Below are 26,100 nucleotides of genomic sequence, written 5' to 3' on the forward strand. Positions count from 1 at the left end.
ATTCCAACGAAACTTCACGTACGGGCAATACACAAAAAATGGAGATGGGTATTTTCTGCGGAAAAACGGTTTTAGGGGAAAAAGCTCTCACCCAAAATTTTGAACTTCCCACCGGAAAGGCAAAAAGAAGTGAACCGAAGTGAATGATATTGTGCAAGGACATTGTAGACATAAAATGAGGGAGTATGGGTTTACTATTTTCCTGGAAAAAAGGGGTCGGTGCGGCACGGACCCCTAACTATCCTTTGATCACAAAATATCAAAAGTGCTAATAACAGTATGTCAAATGTGTGTCAAGCACATTAAGAATTGCAACATAACTCAGTGTATGGACAATATGCAAAAAGTAAACGAATACGGGTTTTTCTAAGTTGTGCGGGAAAACGGTTTTAAGGGGCAAAAGCTCCTACACTAAATTTTGAAAGTTGAGGCCGAAAGGCAAAAAGAAGTGAACCGAAGTGAGTGCAAATGTGCACAGATATTGTAGACATAAAATGTGGATACGGTTTTCATATTTTCCTGGAGAAAATGCTCGTGTGAGGCTCGGACCCCTCCAAACCTTTGATCACAAAAAATTAAAATGCTAATAACGGTATGTCAAAAGTGCATAAAGAACATGAAGAACTGGAACAAAACGTTTTGTATGGATAATACGCCAGAAATAAAGCAATATGGGTTATTTTATGTTCTGCTGAAAAATGGTATTAGGGGGCAAAAGCTCACACACAAAGTTTTGAAAATTGACGCACGAAAGGTAAAAAGAATTGAACCGAAGTGAATGAATCTCTCCACAGATACTGCAGATACTGTAGACGTAAAATGAGGGAATATGGTTTATTATTTTCCTGGAAAAAAGGGTTGGGTGGTGCATGGATAATATGCAAAAAATAAAGGAATACACGATTTTCTATGTTCTTCGATAAGACGGTTTAAGGGGGCAAATTTTGCAATTGGACGCCCGAAAGGTAAGAAGAAGTGAACCGAAGTGAAAGAAATTTTGCACAGATATTGTAGAAATAAAATGGGGGAATACGGGTTTAGTATTTTTCTGGAAAAATCGGTTTGGTGGAGCAGTAACCCATCCAAACCTTTGATCATGAAATATCAAAAATGCTAGTAACCGTATCTGAGATGTGTGTAAAGCACATGAAGAACTGCAACGAAACTTTGTGTATGGAAAATACGCAAAAAAAATAAGTGAATATTGTTTTCCAATTTCCGGGGAAAAACTGTATTAGAGGGAAAAAGCTCTCACCCAAAATTTTGAAAGTTAACACCCGAAAGGCAGAAGAAGTAAACCGAAGTGAATAAAAATATGCACAGATATTCCATACGTAAAATGAGGATACCAGTTTCGTATTTTCATTGAAAAAAACGGTTGGATGGGGTACAGACCTCTCCAGACCTTTGATCACGAAAAATCAAAAGTGCTAGTCACAATATGACAGATGTGTATAAAAGACATGAAAAATTGCAACATCACTCAGTGTATGGACAACACGCAAAAAGTAAACGAATACGGGTTTCTCTAAGTTCTGCGGGAAAACGGTTTTAGGGGGCAAAAGCTCCTAAACTAAATTTTGAAAGTTGAGGCCGAAAGGCAAAAAGAAGTGAACCGAAATTAGTGCAAATGTGCACAGATATTGTAGACATAAAATATGGAAACGGGTTTCATATTTTCCTGGAGAAAATGGTCGTTTGGAGCACGGCCCATTGAATCTTCATGTCCCTTCCAAACCTTTTATCAGAGAAAATTAAAATGCTAATAACAATATGTCAGAAGTGTATAAAGGACATGAAGAATTGCAACAAAATTTTTGTATGGATAATACGCCAGAAATAAAGCAATATGGGTTCTTTTATGTTCTGCTGAAAAATGGTATTAGGGGGCAAAAGCTCACACACAAAGTTTTGAAAATTGACGCACGAAATGCAAAAAGAAATGAACCGAAGTGAATGAATCTCTCCATAGATATTGTAAACGTAAAATGAAGGAATAGGGTTTCCTATTTTCCTGGAAAAAAGGGTTGGGTGGTTCATGGACCCCTTAAAACCCTAGATCACGAAATATCAGAAGTGCTACTAACGGTATGTCAGATGTGTGTAGAAGACATGAAGAATTGCAACGAAACTTTTTGAATGGAAAATACGCAAAAATAAAGGAATGCGAGCTTCTTTAATTTTCTGCGGAAAAAGGGATATAGGGGCAAAAAATAGCACCGAAAATTTTGAAACTTGACGTCAGAAAGGCAAGAAGAAGTGAACCGAACTGAATGAAATTAAGCACAGATATTGCAGACGTAAAATGAGGATACGAGTTTCGTATTTTCATGGAAAAAACGTTTGGATGTGGCACGGATCCCTCCAAACCTTTGATCACGAAAAATAAAATGTGCTGGTAACAGCATGTCAGATGTGTGAAAGAACATAAAGAATTGAATCAAGTTGCGTGTATGGACAATACGCAAAAATAAAGGAAAAGATTTTTAAAATTTTCTGTGGAAAAACGGTTTTCAGGGGCAAAAGCTCGAACCCAAAATTTTGAAAGTTGATGCCCAAAAGGCAAAAGGAAGTGAACCAAAGTGAATGAAATTGTGCACAGATATTGTAGACCAAATCGAGGAATCCGCGTTTCGTATTTTCCTGGAAAAAACGGCTGAGTGGGGCACCGATCCCTCCAAACCTTTGATCACGTATAATGAAAAGTGCTAGTAACTGTATGTCAGTCAGATGTGTGTAAAGGACATGAAATATTGAAACGAAACTTTTTGTATGGATAATACACAAAAAATAAAGGAACACAGGATTTTCTGTTCCGAAAGGTAAGAAGAAGTGAACCTAAGAGCAAGAAATTTTGCACAGATATTGTAGATATAAAATGGGGGAATACGGGTTTAGTATTTTTCTCGAAAAAACAATTTTGTGGGGCACCAACCCGTCCAAACCATTGATGATGAAATATCAAACGTGCTAGTAATCGTATCTGAGATGTGTGTAAAGGAAATGAAGAATTGCAACGAAACTTTATGTATGGACATTACGCAAGAAATAAATGAATATTTTTTATTTTCTGCGGAAAAACGGTTTTAGGGGCAAAAGCTCTCACCCAAAATTATGAAACTTACCGCCGGAAAGGCAAAAAGAAGTGAACCGAAGTGAATGAAATAGTGCACGGACATTGTAGACATAAAATGAGGGAATATGGGTTTGCTATTTTCCTGGAAAAAAGAGGTGAGTGCGGCACGGACCCACCTAACCTTTGATCACAAAATATCAAAAGTGCTAATAACAGTATGTCAGATGTGTGTCAAGGACATTAAGAATTGCAACATAACTTAGTGCATGGACAATACGCAAAAAGTTAAAAGTTAACGAATATGGGTTTTTCTAAGTTCTGCGGGAAAACTATTTTAGGGGCAAACGCTACCACATTAAATTTTGCAAGTTGAGCCTAAAAGGCAAAACGAAGTGAACCGAAGTGAGTGCAAATATGCATAGATATTCTACACATAAAATGAGGATACGTATTCATATTTTCCTGAAGAAAATGGTCCTGTGGGGCACGGACTCTCCCAACCTTTGATCACAAAAAATTAAAATGCTAATTATAGTATGTCAGAAGTGTATAAAGGACATGAAGAATTGCAACAAAACGTTTTGTATGGATAATACGCCAGAAATAAAGTAATATGGGTTCTTTTATGTTCTGCTGAAAAATGGTATTAGGGGGCAAAAGCTCCCACAAAAAATTTTGAAAATTGACGTCCGAGAGGCAAGAAGAAGTGAGCCGAAGTGAATTAAATTGTGCACACATATTGCAGACGTGAAATGAGGATACGAGTTTCGTATTTTCCTGGAAAAAACAGTAGGATGGTGCACTAACCCCTCCAAATCTTTGATCCCGAAAAATCAGTAGTGATAGTAACAGTATGTCAGATATGTGTAAAGGACATGAAGAATTGCAACAAAATTTTTGGTATAGACAAAAAATAAAGGAATATGTTGTTTTCTTTCTTGCGGAAAGACGGTTTTAGGGGCAAAAAACCCAAAACCAAAATTTGGAAAGTTGACGCTTGAAAGGTAAAAAGTGAACTGCAGTGACTGAAAATTGGACAGATATTGTAGACAAAAAATTAGGGAATACGGTTTGCGTATTTTCCTGGAAAAAACGGTTAGGTGCGGCACGGACTCCTGCAAACCTTTCATCACAAAATATCAAAATATCTAGTAACAGTATATCAGATGTGTGTAACGGACATGAAGAATTGCGTCAAACTGCGTGTATGGATAATACGCAAAAATAAACGAATACATTTTTTAATTTTGGTTAATAACGGTTTTTGGGTGGAAAGTCCCCGTCCAAAATTTTGGAATTTGACCACAAAAGACAAGAAGAAGTGGACCGAAGTGAATGAAATGTGCACTAATATTGAAGAGGTAAGGTGAGGGAATACGTGTTTCGTATTTTCCTGAAAGAAAAAAAAAACTTTTGAGTCAACTGAAGCGTTGAGTTGCGGGAGGAGTGGACCGAAGCGAAAGAAAGATATTGGATATGTAAAATATGGCCTTTCGTGTTTGACAACTGTCGTGCCTCCATCCGATTTCTTCAAACTTGGCAGGAGGCACCTTTAACCCTTGGAATGTTTTTTCCGCATAAACAAAAACACGTGTCGATTTATATCCAGTTTGCTATTGATATGCCAAATTTGAAGGAAAACCGATAGGAACACTTGAGAAACACGAGAGTCCTTATTTTACATATAATATCTACACACAATTTGATTTGCTTGGGTCCACTCCTTCCTGAGCTATATTTCCTATTTTTTCGGATGGGACCTAGGCCCCAACACTGTTTTTCCACAAAATTAAAACATGTTTCATATATTGTTTTCCAAATATTCCCTTTACGAAGTTTCGTTGCAATTCTCCATATTCTTTAGGAACTTTTGCATATGCTTATTTGCACTTTTGATATTCCGTAATGAACAGTTTAGTAGGTCCTGTCTCACACAACCGCTTTTTCCAGGGAAATACGAAACCCAATTATCTCATTTTTCGTCTACAATATCTGCGCACAATTTCATTGAATTCGGTGCACTTCTTCTTGCATTTTGGGCCTCAAATTTTCAAATTTGGGATGGAAGCTTTCGCCCCATTAAACCGTATTTCCGCAGAAAACAAAAGAACCGTATTCGTTTATTTTATGCGTATTGTCCCTACACAATGTGTCGTTCCAATTCTTCATGTCCTTCAAGCACTTCTGTTATTAGCAGTTTTGATATTTCACGATCAAAGCTCTGGATGGGGTGTGTGTTCCACCTAAACGGTTTTCTTTATATCAGGAAAATAAGAAAAAGGTATTCCGTCATTTTATGTCGACAATATCTGTGCACAATTTCATTCACTTCGATTCACTTCCTCTGGCCTTAAGGGCCTTAACTTTCAAAATTTTGGATGATGGCTTTTGCCACCTAAAACCGTTTTTCAGCACAAAATAAAAAAAAACCGTGTTCCTTTTCTTTGGTATATTGTTCATACACAAAGTTTCGTTGCAATTCTTTGTGTCCTTTACACATATTTGTCATATTGTTACTATCACTTTCAATATTTCGTGATGAAAGTTTTAGAGGGGTCCGTTCCCCTCCTAGCCGTTTTTCCAGGAAAATACGAAACACGTGTTCCCTCATTTTATGTCTGCAATATGTGTGTAAAATTTCGTTTACTTCGGTTTACTTGGTTTTACGAATAAGTAAGTAAGCCGTATCTACCTCCCAAATTTTATCAAAATCGGAGTGTTATACTTCAGAAGTGTTGCTTGTTAATAATAATATTTCTTTAAAATTTTATGAAAAAATAGAGGGAAGTAAAGCGAAAAATTGGGATCAATTGGAACTTTCGGCTTCTACCAACATTGAAAGAAATGACAGCACAAGTATTTCGATGCAAGGTAGACATGAAATTTGAAACTGAGATTTAACTATATTTCTGTCATGATTTTAATGCACACTGCGAAGTTCTTAAATGCTAATAAAGTCAGGATTTTACATCCAAATTAAGTTGCAACATAATAATTCTTGTTAGAAAACCCGCATCGGCAATGCGAATTTAAGATTAGCCGATACTTTAGATAGCATGGGAAAAAGGTGAAGAGCGTAACCTAAGTGTGTGGCCTAGTGGGTTGCGAGGCGATTTAATAAATTGCATGTCTTCTACTCGGCAGAGTCCACCTCAACCGTTTCATTTTGTTTTAAAACAAAACATTTTTGTCATGAGTTACATTTAGGGATGCACACGAGACGAATCGAGACAGGGTTTTCCTGACAAAATTCGAGTCGTCACAGCACTTCCAATAAAGAAATATACATTTTTCGAGTCGAGACATCGCTTTTTTAGCACATTTTCGAGACGAGACAGCCACAAATCTTGTCTCGTGCGCATCCCAAGTTACAGTAGCACACACTACATGAGTGACAATTTATATTATGATAGAATATATTATGAGCTTTAATATAAAAAGAGTAGACACTCGATAATTATTACGTAGTAAGATTTCAATAGATTCAGTGCTTGATCGTGCCGTGTATGAAGTTATGAAATATGAATTGGTTTCAAAAGTCGCGATCCAAGGTGAATTTTATAGGGGCTACAGCCCCCCCCCATGACGCTCAGGTATACAGTGGATAGAGTGTGTTTCAACCCTACTTTAATTACACTGGGTAAAGTTGGAAACTATGGTTTAGTCCATCCCTTGAACCTATCATATCCTGGTTCTGCGGTGTTAATAGGTGGTCAGAACTTGCTCTTCTAGAAGCCTCAAGTTCATACGCGATAAAATAGTATTTCTGCATTATGCACCTTTTTAAACTATTTTCAATATTTGTATGTATCTTCAGACAAACCCTCCTCGAAAAGTTTGATTTATTGGATATTGTGTTTCTAACGATACTTCCATGATCAAATAGTGCATGTAGTTTTAATTAAAATAGAATTGCATGCGCCAAAACAGTAGAAAACATTCTCATCGTTTTAACTTTTCTTGTGTTGATTTTGAGCTTAACGTCCCTTTCAGCAGCGAATCTATATGAGACGTGAACCTACTAGTTAACGTCGATTCCGAATCACATGAACTCCCACAGGGAATCGAACCTGGGTCTTCCATGCGTTAACTTTACTTGAATTTGGACTCGAACGCTCTCAAGCGGATTTAAGACGGTGGACTTGCCACCCGTAAGTTTTTCAATGAATGTATTTCTTAGTAATCATTTTAATTTTACTTTTGAAAAGGTGTAAGCATTTCGCTTTTTTTTTTTAAAAAAAATCCTTGAATTATACGTAGTCAGTGTTGAATACAGGTTTCATTTTTGTACGTGGCAAGAGTAACTTCCATGGTCCCCTCTCTTCTACCTCTAGACACAGAAATATTGTTTTTAATAACTGCCAAATTACGATTTTTATCAATAAAGAGTAACTGTCCTACTAATTCTTGTATCGATTTCCTGCTAAGCAAAGATAAAGTGAATCTGAAAAGGTAGGGAAACGGTAGGTAGCGGCATGACGTCACGCCGTCTCCCATTCCTATCTTTGCCCATTGTAATTTCTTAGGACCTGGGTGGACGCCGTACACATTTTTGAAGGTGGGGAACGGCGTCCCCTGCATTCCGAAGCACTTTTACCCTGCTGCTAAGTATAAATTGATTGCTGTGAGGACTAACGAAAAATATTATGTAGTAATATTAATACTACTACCATTACTACTATTACTACTACTACTACTACTACTACTACTACTACTACTACTACTACTACTACTACTACTACTACTACTACTAATAATAATAATAATAATAATAATAATAATAGATCTGAATGATGAAGATATTTTTTTAACTTTCTATTGCACTCCCTCTGGGCTTCCGTGAATCTGGATATATTGTTTTTATAAGGAATAAAGAGGCTTCAAACAACAACGATTTGTATAAAAGTCTTATTAGCTGTTTTACGAAGAGAGAAGCAACTGACAACTGGCCTTGTGTCTGTTTTTCTTTTTAACACAATGTTACGAGGCACAGAAGCCTGCGGGCATTTTTCTTTTTTTTTTCTTTTTTTGCCTGAGTATAGCTTTAGTACTAAAATCAAGACTTTCATTCTGTCGTTGGCATGTGTCGAATCAGCTTGTTTGTTGTGCAATGTTTTGCCTTCAGGCGATCGACTAGATAGATAGATAGAAGAGTCAAGAAAGAAAGAAACAAACAAAACAATATGCTTATTTCATGGAGATATGCTTGCTTCTTGGCATTAAGTGTTTGAAAACCAAAACTATTCTGAATATCCATTTTGTTATTTCCATAATAAATATAAAAGGGAATGTTCATTCTCATATATAGTAGGGGAAAACTGAGGGGGAACGTTATATATATAATAACATAGCATATTTCTTTCCAAAATTTTATAAAAACTATTTATTTTATAGAGTTCAAAATTCGGCCAAATGCTTATTAGTATTAATATTGCATGTTCACTTTTACCTTTTCTTGCTGAGGTAATATTATAGCGCGCTAATTAAAAATTAATTTTCTTCCATTTAAAAGCTGTTTAAGATATTGACTGCATTTTGCAACAGTGCAGAACAGCAGACAGGAATCTAACCAGGTAGATTTCTTTCATTCTCTCTGCCCTCGCTAGGTCACGTGCGTGAATTTAGGGTTGTCCGCGGAGAAAAAGAAACCGATGGAATGCAGATTGATAGCAAATAAGAGCAAAGTCTGTTTTCTCTCTCTTCATAGATCGTAAAGATTTCCTTGATTCTATGTAAACATCTCCGCGAATAATTACCTGTACAGGAATATTGTAGCTAACAACGTACGAAAGTTTCAGAAAATCTGTCTATGTTGTTTTCAAGTGAGGGAAGTCTGTTCATCTTATAAAATCAGTTTCGAACTGTAGAGCGTAGAACAAACTCACTTATTTTTTGCATCAACTGACAAAAGTTTACATACAGATCAAAGAGAAGTCTTAATGCGTTTGCACACGGCAACGATAATATCGGTGGAAGCATCGATAATGTCGGCGGTGAAATCGACTTCAATGTACTCAAATCGTAGCTTACACACGCCACCGATATTATCGGCCGATCCTCCGACACGCAGATGCCGTCGGCCAAGCTCCCGATAATGTCGGCGGTATCGCCGACACCGATTTTGTCGGTGGCAATGTTTTCTTATGATTGGATGCACATGTGGCCGATAATGTCGGCCGGCCAGTGGGTTAGATGAAAAGAGTGAGTGACAAGGCATGTATTTTTGTTTCGTTTCTTGTCTTTGGAATTTTGTTGTTTCCATTTTTTTCTGTTATAATTGTATAATAATATTATTACTATCTTGTCCTATAAACAACTTCGGAACAGCTTATTATCTTTTTACAGTCTCTGTTTTGGAGTAGCTAATTCCCTTTATTAAATAAGTATAAAATTTGGGAAGTTTGAAGAGTACTGGTTTTCCTCTAAATAGCTATTACCAAATAGAATATAGGAAATTTAGATAACCAATTTCTTGATTATTTTCCACTAATTTTTAATTTTTGTTCTTTCTATCTCTGTCTCTCTCTCTCTCTCACACACACACTCTTTGATGGTATATTTTTTAATCTATTAATGCATTTAAATTTCAATACATTCTGGAAATTAATTTAAGCGTAATTTTCAAATTTTGATACACTGTGAACATAAGCATATGGAAAAAATCCTGATTATTATTAGTTCCTTTTATTTTCATTAGAATTGTGTGCAGATCACTTTTCCCGGTTCCACTCAATAAGCAGAGATTGAATATATCTTTTGACAATTCAAAGTAGAATTATTATTTTGAAACGAAACCAACACAATCAAACACTCTTTCCCAAGCTCCACCACTTCCAAAACTATCCCAAATTTCCCATTTTAAAAAATATTGTGTAGAATGGCAATTGAAAACAAAGACCCAAGCTATGTATCCAAGTTTTCCCTCTCCCCCTTGTACCGGGATCGACCCCCTGATAGAGTTCTGCAGTTTAGCTACAGTGACTGGATGAAAAGGTTGTGTATTATTGCATTCTTACCTTTCTAGTTTTCCTTAGATTTTTAGAGATGGCGGAATTTCTCCATTCGATATTTTAACCGTTATTGAACTTGTGGAATGTAGACTTTGCATATGGGATAAGATAACAGACTCTTTCAAGGACAGAATTGAAAAGCAAAAAGCATGGCAAAGAAATTTATGCAAGTCTTGTCCAGGATTTTGAGTTCATGGACAAAAAGAAACGAGAAACGACAGGTATGTATGCAACAGCGCAAATCTGTCTTCAACATTGGGGAGGGGGGACGGGTAAGATCGTTCCCAAATTATATATATACATATATAGCGATGTTCAAAATATTTCTGTAGCCGAGAAACAATGCTGTAGAGGATCAGGGGAGCAGAATTGTCTTCAACATTGGGAGGCGGGCAGATTTTAGGCTTATTCTGAGTGGACATTAATTTAATCTCACTTTCCTTTCTAGCGATCGGACACAAATAATCAAATTTCTCTCCCAAAAAACACATTTCAAATCGGATTATTGGGGAGGCCAATCTCCCCAGTTCCAAGATTGGAGGGGACATGTCCCCTTCATCCCCCCGGTATTTGCTGCAGTGTATGTATGGAGCAATGTAAAACAGAATTACTAATTCGAATTTTATCATTTTATCTACTATGACATTAATGTTAACTACATGGAAAACAAAATAATATATATACATGTGTTTTCATTGGGAAGGCCGATGGGGGCTGAATTTGAACGTAAACACTATCGGGGTTGTCACTATACATCTGAGCAATCCCTATAAATATGGATTCGACACAAATACTGGTCATTTTCTACTACTTTTACATGTCCCGGTAAACGCCCCCTGAGAGCCCCTTGGTTCGAATTGTGAAAAAATCGCCTCTGGCCTCCAGCCGATACCACGAAAACTATGAATGTGACACTAAAATCTGCCATTCTCTACTACTTTTATATATTCCGATAAAAGCCCCTATGATCTTCTGGTTCCAATTTTGAAAAAAAAAACACGTCTCTGGCCAGCAGCCTATGGGGGCAGTATTGGGAAGTCAACGCCTGTGTGAGTATCACCATTCATCTCAGCGACAGTGAAAACTATTGATTTGAGACTAATATCGGTCATTTTCCATTATTTTTACATGTCTCGCAATTCTCCACCTCGGTGACTCCCGGCGCGCATACAATGGTGGCTGAATTAGAAAATCATCGCTAATGAAAGTATCAGCATTGATCTCAGCGACCGCGAAAACTATGAAATCGACACTAATATCGGTCATTTTCTACTACTTTTACATGTCTCGGTTAACGCCCTCCTGAGACCCCCCTGGTTCGAATTTAGTCAAAAACGCTTCGCCTTGGTCTGGGACCTGAACCAAGGTATCCGTGTCCAAAATTTGGTAACTCTCGGCCAACTTGTCTGGTTCCCAGGCCGGTTCCGGTTGAAAAAAAAAACTCTTCATCTTGATCTGTGGCCTAGACCAAGCTACCCGCAACCAAATTTTGAAAACTTTCGTCCACTCGTCTGGTCCACGGGCCGCACAAAGATAGAGAGACAGACACTCAAGCAAACTCTATTTTATTTATATTAGAAAGGTCAGATCCACCGTTATTGTAATAGAGCGGTGCTTGAGTGATTGATCGTAGAAATTCAAAATCCAATGAGTGATAATTTCATAGCCTTGTTTTATTACAAGTTTAAACTCTTTAGTTAGTAGAGGAGAGGGCATGATTCATGGGTCAGAGTTGATGACAATGGGTTTCGGTGGGTCTTGGGTCACAGTGTGTGACAGTGGTTCATGGTGGGTGGTGGGACAGAGTGGGTCACGGTGAGTCATGGGTCACGATGGGTGGTGGGTCAGTTGGTCGTGGCTAAAGTTTTCATTGCCCCACACTCTCTCTGAACTACAGTGTTGAAAATTAATCAGTGAAAATCAATTGCAATTGATCAATCAATTGAAAGTAATTGCTGTGGAAATCAAAAATTGCAATTGAATTAATTGCTAATTTCAATTGCAATTGAATGACTGAATTCAATTCCAATTACTTTCCACAGCAATTACTTTCAATCGATTGATTAATTACAATTGATTCTTTTTTATTAATGGCCAACTGCAATTAACAATTAACCATTACTTACTTCCGTTGTCAATTGCAATTAACAATTAAATTTACAGATTAATTGTTAATTGTCAATTCAATTGAAATTTGCTCAACACTGCCACTCTTCCCTTCACTGTCCCGATCCGGCCCTTCAAACTTTTTTTCCTTCTATCGAAGCCAGTACTACCTATTTGGGAAAAGTCTCAATGTAGAGGATTGCTAGTGGTAAAAACGATGCATTCGCCGTTCTGTTGGAAGGGGGGAGGAGCTGGTGGAATGTGCCGTAAAATTTTACGTTGCCCCCATAGGAAAAAATCTAGATTCCACACTACTAATATATATATATATATATATATATATATAGGGGCGAAATTGAGAAACACTATGTGACTCTAAATCTCCCGAACCGCCCCACTGATCTTAATCAAATTTGAAACATGGATGAGTTTTACAGCTGGGCTGGTTTTAGGCTATTCACTTTGATGGTAGAACTTAGGGGGGGTGTAAAAAGCAATAAAATTTAATAATTCCTGAACCACCGACCGATCTTTATCAAATTTTCAACATAGATGAGGCTCAGGCCTGGGATCGTGTTATTTAAATTTGACGAAGCAACGTGGGGGCGGAGAAGGAGGATATATATATATATAAATATATATATATATATAAATCAATTTATATAAGACTGAAAGCCACTATTTTTGTAACTTAATAACTCTTGAACTATATCTTGAATATCCGACCGATCGCAATCGAATTTTCAAGGTATATGAGGTTTGGATCTGGAAACATTTTTGTAATTTCACTTTAACGGTACATCCTAGGCGGGAGGGGAGGCGGACGTATAAATAGAAACTAATAAAACCTAATAACTTTTGAACCACCCAACCAATCTCGATCTAATTTTCAACAAATATGAGGGTCGGGCCTTGGGTGTTTTTTATCGTTTCACTTTGACGAGCCAACGTAGGGAAGGGAGTTGGGGCAGATATATGTAAGAAAAATAAAAATAAAAATGTCTGCCTCTGTGACTTCATCACTCTTGAACCACCCGACCGATCTAAATCAAATTTTCAATATACATGAGTTTAGGGGCAGGGATTACTTTAGGCTATTCAGAAGCAACGTAGGGGAGGGCGAGAGGGAGATAAATTTAAAAATGATCAAAAATGACCAATATTAATGTTGAATCCATAGTTTTAAAAATAGCGTTCTCGTTTTTGTAACTTACTACAGTATACAAGTTAAATTTCACACAGTGTGCAAAAGAGGGGAAGGGATTACAACGTACGATGGGCTTCGTTCGCTTCCTATCCGATGGACAAAACCTTTCTTCTAAAATTCAGCGTTTCAAAGAACCTGTGTGATTGACTGATAGCTACACATAAATTGACAGAATTTTAGTACTGTCTGCCTGAGGCAAAGTCTTAATTTTAGTACTGAAGCTGCCTGAGGCAAAAAAGCAAGCACACCGCAGGCGTGGTGGCTTCTGTGTCTCGTAACATTGTGTTTAAAAAAACAGACACAAGGTCACTTGTCAGTGCTTAGTTCTTTGTAAAGCAACTGATAAGGCTTTTTTTCTTTTATACAAATCATATTGTTGTTTGAAGCCTCTTTATTCCTTACAAAAACAATATAACCAGATTCATGGGAGCCCACAGCAATTGTAATAAAAGTTGAAAAAATATCTGTATCATTCAGATACTTTATTATTATTATTATTATTATTATTATTATTATCATTATTATTATCACATAATATTTTTCGTTAGTCCTCACAGCAATTAATACTTAGCAGCAGGGGTTAAAGTGCGTGGGAACGCGGGGGATGACTTTATCCCCACCTCCAAAAACTGTGTACGGCGACCTCCCACTTCCAAAGCAATTACAATGGGCAAAGATAGGCATGGGGGACGGCGTGACGTCATGCCGCTACCTACCGTACTCCTATCTTTTCAGATGATTCCATCCCATCTAGTCTAATCGCACCTCGCCTAACGATTTATCAGCCACTTATATCTCCAAAATAAGAATGTATACCATTTTATGCGAGATGGGCATTCCCATTTTACTTAATCCCATCTCGCCTAAAATGGCGATAGGATGCAAGGAGGGAATTTCTGTACTGAAGAGGGAATTGCTCTAATATAATTTTAACCAGATATTTCAATCGCTGGCAATCTCTGTCAATTACAATATAAATATATAATAGGTACTATACAAGAAGAAAGCATAGGGGGAAGGCGATTTAGTGAATTTAGTTCACTTTTGGTTTGTTTTGGGAATACTGGAAATTGATTGGCAAAGAGAAACTAATCAGAAACAGGATAGAAATATAGAGGGTGTTTCAAAACAACAATTACAACGTTTGAGAGCTCATTCCTGACACCATGATAAGACAACCTGGGTGCACAATGTTTCCTTTTGGCGCTATGACCAGCCAAAAACCAGTCGGAAAAATGCCCAAAACAGCCGTAACTCGAGAACAAAATGTCGGATCGAAGTCGGGAAAAAGGAAATGTATATTATTTTTAGGCATGGCTTCCATTATTGCACAACCCGATATGGTACAGAGGCAGCACAAAGGTCATCTCAAATAAATTGAAGAATTATGAAGATATTTTATGAAACGTTGACCGAGGCAAGTTAACTACAATTAAAAACGATATTTCAACTAACAGGACTCTTAGAACACGGTCAAAGTTACAAGAACATCATTAAGATTATAAAAAAGCTAAGATGAACACATTTGATTGATCTATTTTGTCCCAGTATAGAATTGGCTATCGAGGAAGAACTGAAATTATTTGAAGTCCATAAAGTTTAAATGTTATGCCTTATAGGCTAATGAAGACAGAGAGATCACGCATGGCTATGGGGTAGCGTCTGCGACTTTCGCATAGGAGACCCGGCTCCGATTCGCGGCGGGAGCGCAAGCATTTCGTATCTCACGTTAATCCGTAGCTCCATATCTCATGTAATGTTGCTACCGAAGGGATGCTAAACTGAAATCCGATCCAATAATAGAGGTAATAGATGGAAACTAATTTTTGGGAAATAATTTGTGTAATGAGAATGTAGGAGAAAACAGGATAATTCCGAGAAATCTCACGGGTACGATGGTATCCACTACAAATTTTATAGTCTGGGATCGAACGAGGTCCATCCCACACCAGAAGTAAGCGCTCTATCACTAAGTCACCCTGCTCTTACTTTGGAGGAAACACTATGATTCTGACAGATGTATCGATATACTAAATAATGTGTGTGATAAACCAACATACCAGAAGTACAAACGGTCAGAATGTGGGATTCGTGGAGTTTCCTTTGTGCGAAAATGGTAAGTGCGTTTTTCTATGTCAGTTATTCTTAACTGGATGCCCGCGTCTCTTAGGAATTGGGGGAAGACAAGGGGACTCAGTGGTAAACACTTGCCTCTGGTACGTGTGGCTTCTGGTTCGATCCTCAGCCAAGAAATTTTGTGGTGGACACCATCGTATGGTGTGTGGGTTTTCTTGGGATACTTCAATTTCCTTCCACATTCTCATTCCATCATATCTTCCATCAACATTCACTTGCCTTAATCATTGTCTCCCGTAGCCTAAAGAGCATAATCGTGGTTCGTTAAAATGAAATACTTCATTTCATTTTACAGGGGTTGCTTACAGTTTGTCGGTGGGTTACCATTAAGATAATTTTTAATAGGTTGTATTATTGATACTAATATTTGTAAGAAAGAAGGAGTCTATAAGGCTCATAATTTTCGAAAGGCTAAGAACTACAATTGTACGTTAATTGTAAGAAATGCTAAAGGTACGAACTAAATTTGATTTGTGAGTCTTTTAGCATTATTAGTCGTATTATGGACAAGAAATAACTCACATATCTACAAACCAAGAATACTAACAGTGAAATTTGATATTCGACAGTGAAATATAATAATGTACAACTTGGATATGAAATTTCGAGGTTAGTTTTCTTGGCTTTGGACATGTTCAACTTACATGTGTTTTCGTGATAGTCCAAACTTTCAACATACGAGTATCAGTCTCCTAGATTTTCGTAAATAACTATGAAGATTATCCTAAATCTAAGAAATAAGTACAGATAACGATCACTAAAGTTCATAATTGACTTTTGAGAGCATGCTAGCCCTAATTGATATATCACGTCACTACCTTTCCATTTCCAAAATTATCACAGATTTCAAAATGACGGATTTCAAGGTGCCGTCAGAGGTTCGTGATCTACTCTGCCCATTCTTCTTCTGTCAATATGTGAAACTATTACCGTAAGCATTGTCTATCTCTCACTATTTTCATGATTCAACAGTTTATTTGATGTATTTCAATAACATAGCATAGCTTTCCTACCCATCAATTTTTACCCCATCCGTTTCTTATGACGTTCAGCCCTTATAATTTTGCAAATATACATATTTCCATATCCTCTATCAGTCGCACTACGTCTCATCCCACAACTCGATTCATCCATTTGGACCCTTTACTTGTCAGATAATTTTTATTGATGGAGATACAAGGAAAATAGTTCTACAATGAGTGACAAGTAACACTTCCCAAGTGTAACACTCCGATTTTGATAAAATTTGGTAGGTCGATACTACACATAAAATAAACGAACACGTGCATTTTTATTTTCAACGGTAAATCTGTTTTAGGGAGCGAAAACTCAGACCCAAAATTTTGAAAGTTGACGCTCGAAAGGTAATAATAAGTGGACCGAAGTGAAATTGTGCTCAGATATTGTAGACATAATATGAGGGAATACGGGTTTCGTATTTTCCTGGAAAAAACGGTTAGTTGGGCCACGGACCCCTCCAAATCTTTGATCACGAAATATCAAAAGTGCTAATAACAGTATACCAGAAGTGCCTAAAGAACATTAAAAATTGCAACGAAATTTTGTGTAGTGAAAATATGCAAAAAAAATCTAATGTGTTTTTTATTTTCTGTGGAAAAACGGTAAAGGGGAAAAGGCCCACACCCAAAATTTTGAAAATTATCGCCGAAAAGGCAAAAACAAGTGAACCTAAGTGAATGCAATTGTGCACAAATATTGTAGAGGTAAGATGAACGAATACGTGTTTCGTATTTTCCTGCAAAGAAAAAACTTTTGGGTGGACCGAGGCGTCTGGTGGCGGAAGAAGTGGACAGAAGCGAAAGAAATTGAGTTCAGATATTGGATATGTAAAATAAGACCTTCCGTGTTTCACAAGTGTATCCATCCGATTTTTGAAATTTGGAAGATCAACAGTAAGCACAAACAGTATATGCACTATTTTATAATATTTCAGGAGGCAGCTTTAACGCTTGCAATGTTTTCGTGATCAAATGTTTGTAGGGCTCCGTGCCCCACCCAACCGTATTTCTCCAGGAAAATACGAAATCCATATTCCCTTATTTTGTGTGTAAAATATCTGTGCACAATTTCATTCTCTTCGGTTCACTTCTTGTCTTTCGGGCATAATCTTTCAAAATTTTGGGTGATAGCTTTTGCCCTCTAAAACCGTTTTCCACAGAAAATAAAAATCCACATTCATTTATTTTTTGCGTATTGTCAGCACGTAAAGTTTCGCAGCAATTCTCCATGTCCTTTACACACATTTGACCTAGTGTTCCTAACACTTTTCATATTTCGTGATCAAAGGTTTGGAGAGGTCCGTGCACCACCCAATCGTTTATTCCATGAAAATACGAAACCCATACCCTCATTTTACGTCTGCGATATCTGTTCACAATTCCATTCAGTTCGGCTAACTTCTATTTGCCTTTCGGGCGTCAACTTTCAAAATTTTCGGTGCGAGCTTTTGCCCCCTAAAACCGTTTTTCCGCAGAAAATTAAAAACTCGTATTCATCTATTTTTCGCGTATTGTCCATACACAAACTTTCGCTGCAATTCGTCATGTCCTTTACATACATCTGACATACTGATACTAGCACTTTTGATATTTCTTGTTCAAATGTTTGGAGAGTTCCGTGCCCTACTCAACCGTTTCTTCCACGAAAATACGAAACCCGTATTCTTTAGTTAGATGTCTGCAATATCTTTTGGCAATTTCATTCACTTCGAGCTACTTCTTCTTGCCTTTCGGGCGTAAAATTTCAACATTTGGGGTGGTGGTTTTGCCCCCTAAAATAGTTTTTTTGCACTGAATATAAAAACCCGTATTCATTTATTTTTGCGTGTTGTCCATACACAAAGTTTCGTTGTAATTCTTCATGTCCTTTACAAACATCTGACATACTGTTACTATCACTTTTGATATTTCCTGGTCAAAGGTTTGGAGGGGTCCGTGCACCACCTAACCGTCTTTTCCAGGTAAATACGAAACCCACATGAGCACATTTTATGTCTACAATATGTGATAAATTTCATTCACTTTGGTTCACTTCTTATCTTTCGGGCGTCAACTTTAAAAAGTTTGCGGTGGGTACTTTTGCCTCCTGACACCGCTTTTCCGTAGAAAGTTAAAAAAACAATATTCCTTTGTTTTTTGCGTATGGTCCATACACGAAGTTATGTTGCAATTCTTGATGTCGTTACACACATCTGACATACTGTTACTAGAACTTTTGATATTTCGTGATCAAGTGTTTGGGGGGTCCGTGCCCCACCTAACCGTCTTTTTCAGGTAAATACAAAACCCGTATACTCACATTTTATGCCTACAATATCTGTGCAAAATTTCATTCATTTTGATTCACTTCTTCTTATCTTTCGGGCGTCAACTTTCAAAAGCTTGGGGTGGGATCTTTTTGCCCCTGAAAGAATTTTTCCGCAGAAAATAAAAAAAGTATTCCTTTTTTCGCGTATTGTCTATACGTAAAGTTTCGTTGCAATTTTTCATGTTCTTTACTCACATTTGACATAGTGTTACTTGCACTTCTCATATTTCGTGATCAAAGGTTTGGAAGGGTCCGTGCCCCATACAACATTTTTATCAGGAAAATACGAAACCCGTATCCTCATTTTACGTCTGCAATCTCTGTTCACAATTTAATTCTCTTCGGTTCACATCTTCTTGATTTTCGTGCGTCAGCTTTAAAAATTTTGCGTGGGGACTTACGCCCCGTAAAATCGTTTTTCCACAGAACATAAAAACCCGTATTCGTTTATTTCTTGCGTATTGTCCATACACAAAGTTTCCTTGCAATTCTTCATGCCCTTTACACACATTTGACTTACAGTTACTATCACTTTTGATATTTCATGATCTAATGATTGGAGGGGTCCGTGCCCCACCTAACCGTCTTTTTCAGGTAAATACGAAACCCGTATACCAATATTTTATGTCTACAATATGTGTGCAAAATTTCTTTCACTTCGGATCACTTCTTTTTATCTTTCAGGCGTCCACTTTCAAAAGTTTGGGGTGGGTACTTTTGCCTCCTGAAACCGCTTTTCCGTAGAAAGTAAAAAACAATATTCCTTTTTTTTTGCGTATAATCCATACACACAGTTATGTTGCAATTCTTGATGTCGTTACACACAAGTGACATACTGTAACTAGAACTTTTGATATTTCGTGATCAAAGGTTTGGAGGGGTCCGTACCCCACACAACCTTTTTCTTCAGGTAAATACGAAGCCAGTATCCTCATTTTACTTCTGCAATTTGTTCAGAATTTCATTCACTTAGCTTCACTTCTTCTTGCCTTTCGTGCGTCAGCTTTCAAAATGTTGCGTGGGGACGTTTGACCCCTAAAATCATTTTTCCACAGAAAATAAAAAAAAGCAATATTCCTTGGTTTTTTTTGCGTATGGTCCATACACGAAGTTATGTTGCAATTCTTGATGTCGTTACACATATCTGACATACTGTTACTAGAACTTTTGATATTTCGTGATCAAATGTTTGGAAGGTCCGTGCCCCACCTAACCGTCTTTTCCAGGTAAATACGAAGCCCGTATACTCACATTTTATGCCTACAATATCCGTGCAAAATTTCATTCATTTTGATTCACTTCTTCTCATCTTTCGAGCCTAAGCTTTCAAAAGTTTGGGGTGAGTTCTTTTACCCCTAAAACCGTTTTTCCGCAGAAAATAAAAAAAGGTATTCTTTGCTTTTGCGTACTGAAGTTTCTTTGCAATTCTTCATGTCTTTTACACACATTTGACATAGTGTTATAAGCACTTTTCATATTTCATGATCAACTGTTTGGAGGGGTCCATGCCCCACCGAACATTGTTTTCAAGAAAATACGAAACCCAATCCTCATTTTACGTCTGCAATCTCTGTTCACAATTTCATTCACTTCGATTTACTACTTCTTCTTACCTTTCGGGCGTCAGCTTTAAAAATTTTGCGTGGGGACTTTTGCCCCCTAAAATCGTTTTTCCACAGAACATAAAAACCTGTATTCGTTTATTTCTTGCGTATTGTCCATACACAAAGTTTTGTTGCAATTCTTCATGCCCTTTACACATATTTGACATACAGTTCCTATCACTTTTGATATTTCGTGATGAAATGATTGGACGAGCCGTGTCCCACCTAACCGTCTTTTCCAGGTAAATACAAAACCCGTATATCCACATTTTATGTCTACAATATGTGTTCAAAATTTCATTCACTTCGGTTCACTTCTTATCTTTCGGGCGTTAACTTTCAAAAGTTTGGGGTGGGTTCTTTAGCCTCCTGAAACCGTTTTTGCGCAGAAAATCAAAAACCGTATTCCTTTGCTTTTTCCGTATTGTCTATACCTAAAGTTTCGTTGCAATTCTTCATGTCCTTTACACACATTTGACATAGAATTACTAGCACTTTTCGTATTTCGTGATCAAAGGTTTGGAGGGGGCCATGCCCCACCCAACATTTTTTTTTCAAGAAAATTCGATACCCGTATCCTCATTTTACGTCTGCAATCTCTGTTCACAATTTCTTTCACTTCGATTTACTTCTTCTTAGCTTTCGGGCGTCAGCTTTAAAAATTTTGCGTGGGGACTTTTACTCCCTAAAATCGTTTTTCCACAGAACATAAAAGCCCATATTCCTTTTTTTTTTTTTGGCCTATTGTCCATACACAAAGTTTCGTTACAATTCTTCATGCCCTTTACATACATTTGACATAGTGTTATTAGCACTTTTCATATTTCGTGATCAAAGGTTTGGAGGGGCACGTGCCCCACCCAACTTTTTTTTTAGAAAAATACGAAACCCGTACCCTCATTTTCGTCTGCAATATTTGTGCACAATTCATTCACATGCACTTCGGTTCAGTTGTTGTTCCTTTCCGTCGTCAACTTTCAAAATGTTTGGTGAGGCTTTTATATTAAATCTTCACATTATGTAACTATTTTCTTTTTTATGAGATATTTTTTGTTGCGGGGGGAGGAGATAATTGCTTTCCTGTGATATGTGTTTCTTGCCATTCATCTTGTTTGAACTGCTTAAGTAAGATCATGTTGTAACTTTTGATGTCATCCAACTCCGCCACGATAATAAAATTGTCATTTTTAATAATTCGTTTTATTCTGTCATTTGCAGTTTGCCACACTGATATATTTGTTATAAAATTGAGGTTTGGTCCAATGCTTTTCGAATTCGCAACCAACCCAATCGCCGAGCTTTTTGGGTTGCCTGCTATTGCAGGAAAAGGAGAATCGCAGGTGGTAATGCACTTTTGGAGTCGTGCATACAAAGTCCGTGAGTTAGGCAACCGAACTAAAGCCCGCTCCAAGATTATTTACGCCTAGTAGAGTAGCTAGAACAGCAGCATGAAGTTGTCTCACCTCTTAAAAGCACAAATCGTAAAGAGTATTTTTGTGCAGAAGTAAAGTGAAACGCTGGCCGACGAAATGACAAAAGGGAGTATTTGGATACTCGTACTCTCAGTATTGCTTGTTTGCACATACACTTGATAAAATATACGGATACCAGAGGCGCTCATGAGAAGTTAACAGTCGTGGGACTTAGTTAATCTTATAATTAACTCAAATGAGGATTATACAAACAAATTTACTTAGGTCATATAACTATACATATCCGCGTATCAAATAATATACGGATAGATTATGCGCTATATATGATAGGTTATTTTCTTTTAACTAAACCAAAGCTTTCCGCCGAGTTTCGCGCTAGTCCTACCTGCAAATCAATTAAAACTATGGATGGATCGTTTGGGGGAAAGAATCCAACCCCCAATAAAAATTTTACAGGTCTAACAGGGCGTGAACTCCTAGGTTCCAGCGGTGCTGATGCATACGTACTAGTACTTCGAAAGAAGAAATTGTTGATTTCATTATTCGTTAAATAATTTTTGAAAATACTAACTATTGGCAATTTATTTGTAAATATTAAAAAAGGAAAATTTGATAACACTCAAACGAGTTGGAGAACTTATTTCTTATTAACGTATTTCCGTTAGGTTACAAATATAACTGAGGGTTCATGATTTGTATAATATTTGTGAAATTTTACACATTGAGACACAAAGAGAAAAGGGGATAATATAGCCTCAATAAACAAATTAAAAATGCAATTCATTTCTTCTTGCAATTGGAACTGTCATCCGCTCTGGAACTAATTGAGATAACATTTCGCAAGAAAAGAAGTCCTTCACAAGTTATTCTTTAGTTGTACAAAAATCGACAGTTCCTAAAATGTATTTTCTTCTTTCCAATATTAATATTTTGATTTGATTTTTTCAGTTTAACATCTGTTCACCAGCGAAGTTATATGAGACGTGGACTTAATGATCAACGTGGAGTCCGAACCACGTGAGCTTCCCCCGGGAATCGAGCCCGAGTCTCCCACGTCTAAGGCGCGTACGCTAACCGCTTAGCCACGAAGGAGCTCAGTAAGGAATATTAATTTGGAGTGTAATATACGAGTTTAGGGGTGTACATATACAGTTTTGTATATACAATTAAATTTAGTGAATTCAGCATAATTCTAGGTTTTAGGATTATTTTGTATAACTGAAATATGGAGTGACTCGAATATTGCTGAGTTTTGATATATTCCAAGAAAGTGAAAACTGTACCTAATGGCAGCGAACATGTTTCGGGGAGCTGCAAAAGTATTTCTTTAAATGTCGTAGCATATGCTTATAGTATTCACTGTCATTCTAAGAGTAATAACACATATAATAGCATTCGTGGAATTAAAAATACAAGTGGTTCATTAATTTCTAGTTTCAATGTAACTTTTGCAAAACAAGCCTCATTATTCATTAGTATGATTATTTGATTAATATTATCCTTTCTATTTATTTGTTTTGCAAATTTGTTATTAAATAGGCCCCTAATCTGATCACACAATTTTCCAGACAGATATTCATGAGCAAGGAATCAAATCACTTCTTACACCTTCGATGTTTAAGAGTACAAAGGGCTAGTATCTACTTGCGTTGCTCTTGTCAATTTACTTAATAAAATATGAAACAAGATATACGGTATAACTGAAAAAGACAGTATCCTAATAGTTATACAACATTTCGTCAAACAAAGTGTTACAAGCAACCAGGAAAACTAACATTGATATCAAATATTCAGATCATGTCTTCCCCACACTTTTAACGTCCAACCGCCGCCACTGTCTGGCAACAATACATAAAAAAATTGGTGACTCACGTAGCCTGATGACTGTTAGTAGCGTTGAGTGAAGGTCCAAGCTGGACGTGTTTTAGATGTGGCCGCGTGTAAGTTGAAGTGTTTGTGCATTGTGGAGTTCGAATAGATTGTGTTGTGTGACGATGCACTGAGTTAGATTACGTTTGTGCTGCTTCATGATTAATGGAGTGTACTACCATGAGCAAAATAAATGACGCGTCTCTTTATTTTGAAGTTTTTTGAAAATATCTCCGTTTTCTTTATATGTTCGAAATTTCGGAAGGTTTCCCCAGCAGGACAGGTTAATAACAAACCCGTTTTTAATATTTGTGTTAGATATTAGCTTAAAATAAAGAAATTAGAAGCAAAAAACATTAAATCGACAGAAATCTCGAGAATTACCAACTCTGCTAAAGTGGGAAATTTTCAAGAACACGAGGGAATTCTGCATTTCAACACGAAGCAGCGACATCTATGTCATTGAGAGAAATGTGGATTAAATCTACAAACTAAACTTTTAACGAATATTTCTAGTAGGGGAGATCGTTGTACCTTGAGCCACTTTTCAAAATAATTGAAATAACGTCGTTCCTAATATCATATATGCAAGTTTTTCGAGGTCAATTAAATCTCCAATCTTTCTTGGATCTATTTACCTTGGAAGTAATCGCAAATCACACCTTACAAAATTTTCATAGCAAAATATAAAGTACTCTGCATAATGGATCATGGTACAATATGCTCATGTACCTTGGGACAGCCTTCCTGTACCTTGGGCCACACTAAAAAGAATGTTCAATGAAAAGAAAATAATGCATTTAACACAATAAGTTATTTATTATATTTTTCAAACAAAGTTTTCTTTGAACATAATTTACCTTAGTTTGATGGAACAAAAGTCACAAACATTCTTTATAACCTTGCTGTTGAGAAACGACGTAGATACAAATCAAAAGTCACAAACATAAGTTTCCCACTCCCGACATGTATTTAACGAACTTATAGTTAACACATTAATTTATTTATTATATTTTTGAAATGAAGCTTTTCTTTGAACATTAAACAAAACAAAGTTTACCTTAGTTTGATGTACAAAGTCACAAACATAGTTTTCCACTCATGACCTGCTACCCCAGCACATAAATAGTGAGTCCACTGTCCACACTTAATGCACCTACACCACTTTTCTCCACTACAATCAGCCTCTTTCGAACTGCAACAATATAGGCATTCTTCCTCTGCACTATCTTCATCATCTGTAGGAACAAGAGAAAATGTAGATTCATCTTCACTCTCAGATGATGATGATGACGATGATGATTATTGTCTCTCCATCGTTTTCCTTCTCTTCATCATTCCTTCCGCACTATGGTGTGTCTTATGACTAGAGCCCTTCTTGCTAAATTTGTCAGACTTCGTTTTGAAAATATCCCCTAAATTTCTGGCCACTTTGATAAGTTTTGATTTTCTTTATATTTTGCTCTTTTCTTCACACGTTTCTTCTCTTTTTGCTCCTTTATAGCCTGTTTCTCGGACGTGTCGGTCGCTATCATAGTTTTTTCTTCTCTTCCTTGTAACATTAGCTTTTCTTTCTGGAGCCTTTGGAAACTGCTGGATTTCTTCTGAGGTGACAGTTTTGCTAAGTTCTTTTCTCTTGTTGGCCTCAGGTGTGCCCGATTCAATATTGTAGTCTTGTGCATTTGATGTCCCAGCAGTTGATTCATCCAAATGTTTCGAACTGAAAGCTTTGTGCACAATTTTCTCATTCTCATTCTCCAGACCAACTGTAACCTCTTCTAATGGCTGCGTTTCCGTAATTTGATCTGTGACGTATGAACTCAGGAAATCGTCGTCACTGAAAACACCCGTGTCTAGTGGATATATTCCTGACTTACGAAAACCGGATAATATGTTGATTGGTGTAAATGCCCTAGGAAATGCTATTCCCAGCGCCTCTGCAACTATATATATATATATATATATATATATATATATATATATATATATATATATATATATATATATATATATATCAAATGTTTTCCCTTTATTGTTATACATCCACTCCTTAACAGCCTGATTATAAAATGTCTTCAGTGGCCCATAAACAGAAATATATAAAGGTTGTAACTTATGAGAAGTGTGTGGTGGAAATGTTACCATCACTACTCCATCAGCTGAAATCTTATCTAAACATTCTGGAGAAAGATGAGTTTCATGATTGTCTAAAATTAACAAAATCCTGTTTTCCTTCGAACAGTTGACGAAGGTAAGAAAATGATCAAAAAACTTCAGAAAGGTTTCTTCATTGGACCATCCTGATACACTGGTGGCTCCAATACTTCCTGGG

The sequence above is a fragment of the Thermobia domestica genome, chromosome 11 (genome assembly GCF_964235325.1).
Source record: "Thermobia domestica chromosome 11, izTheDome1.hap1.1, whole genome shotgun sequence".
NCBI lineage: Eukaryota > Metazoa > Arthropoda > Insecta > Zygentoma > Lepismatidae > Thermobia > Thermobia domestica.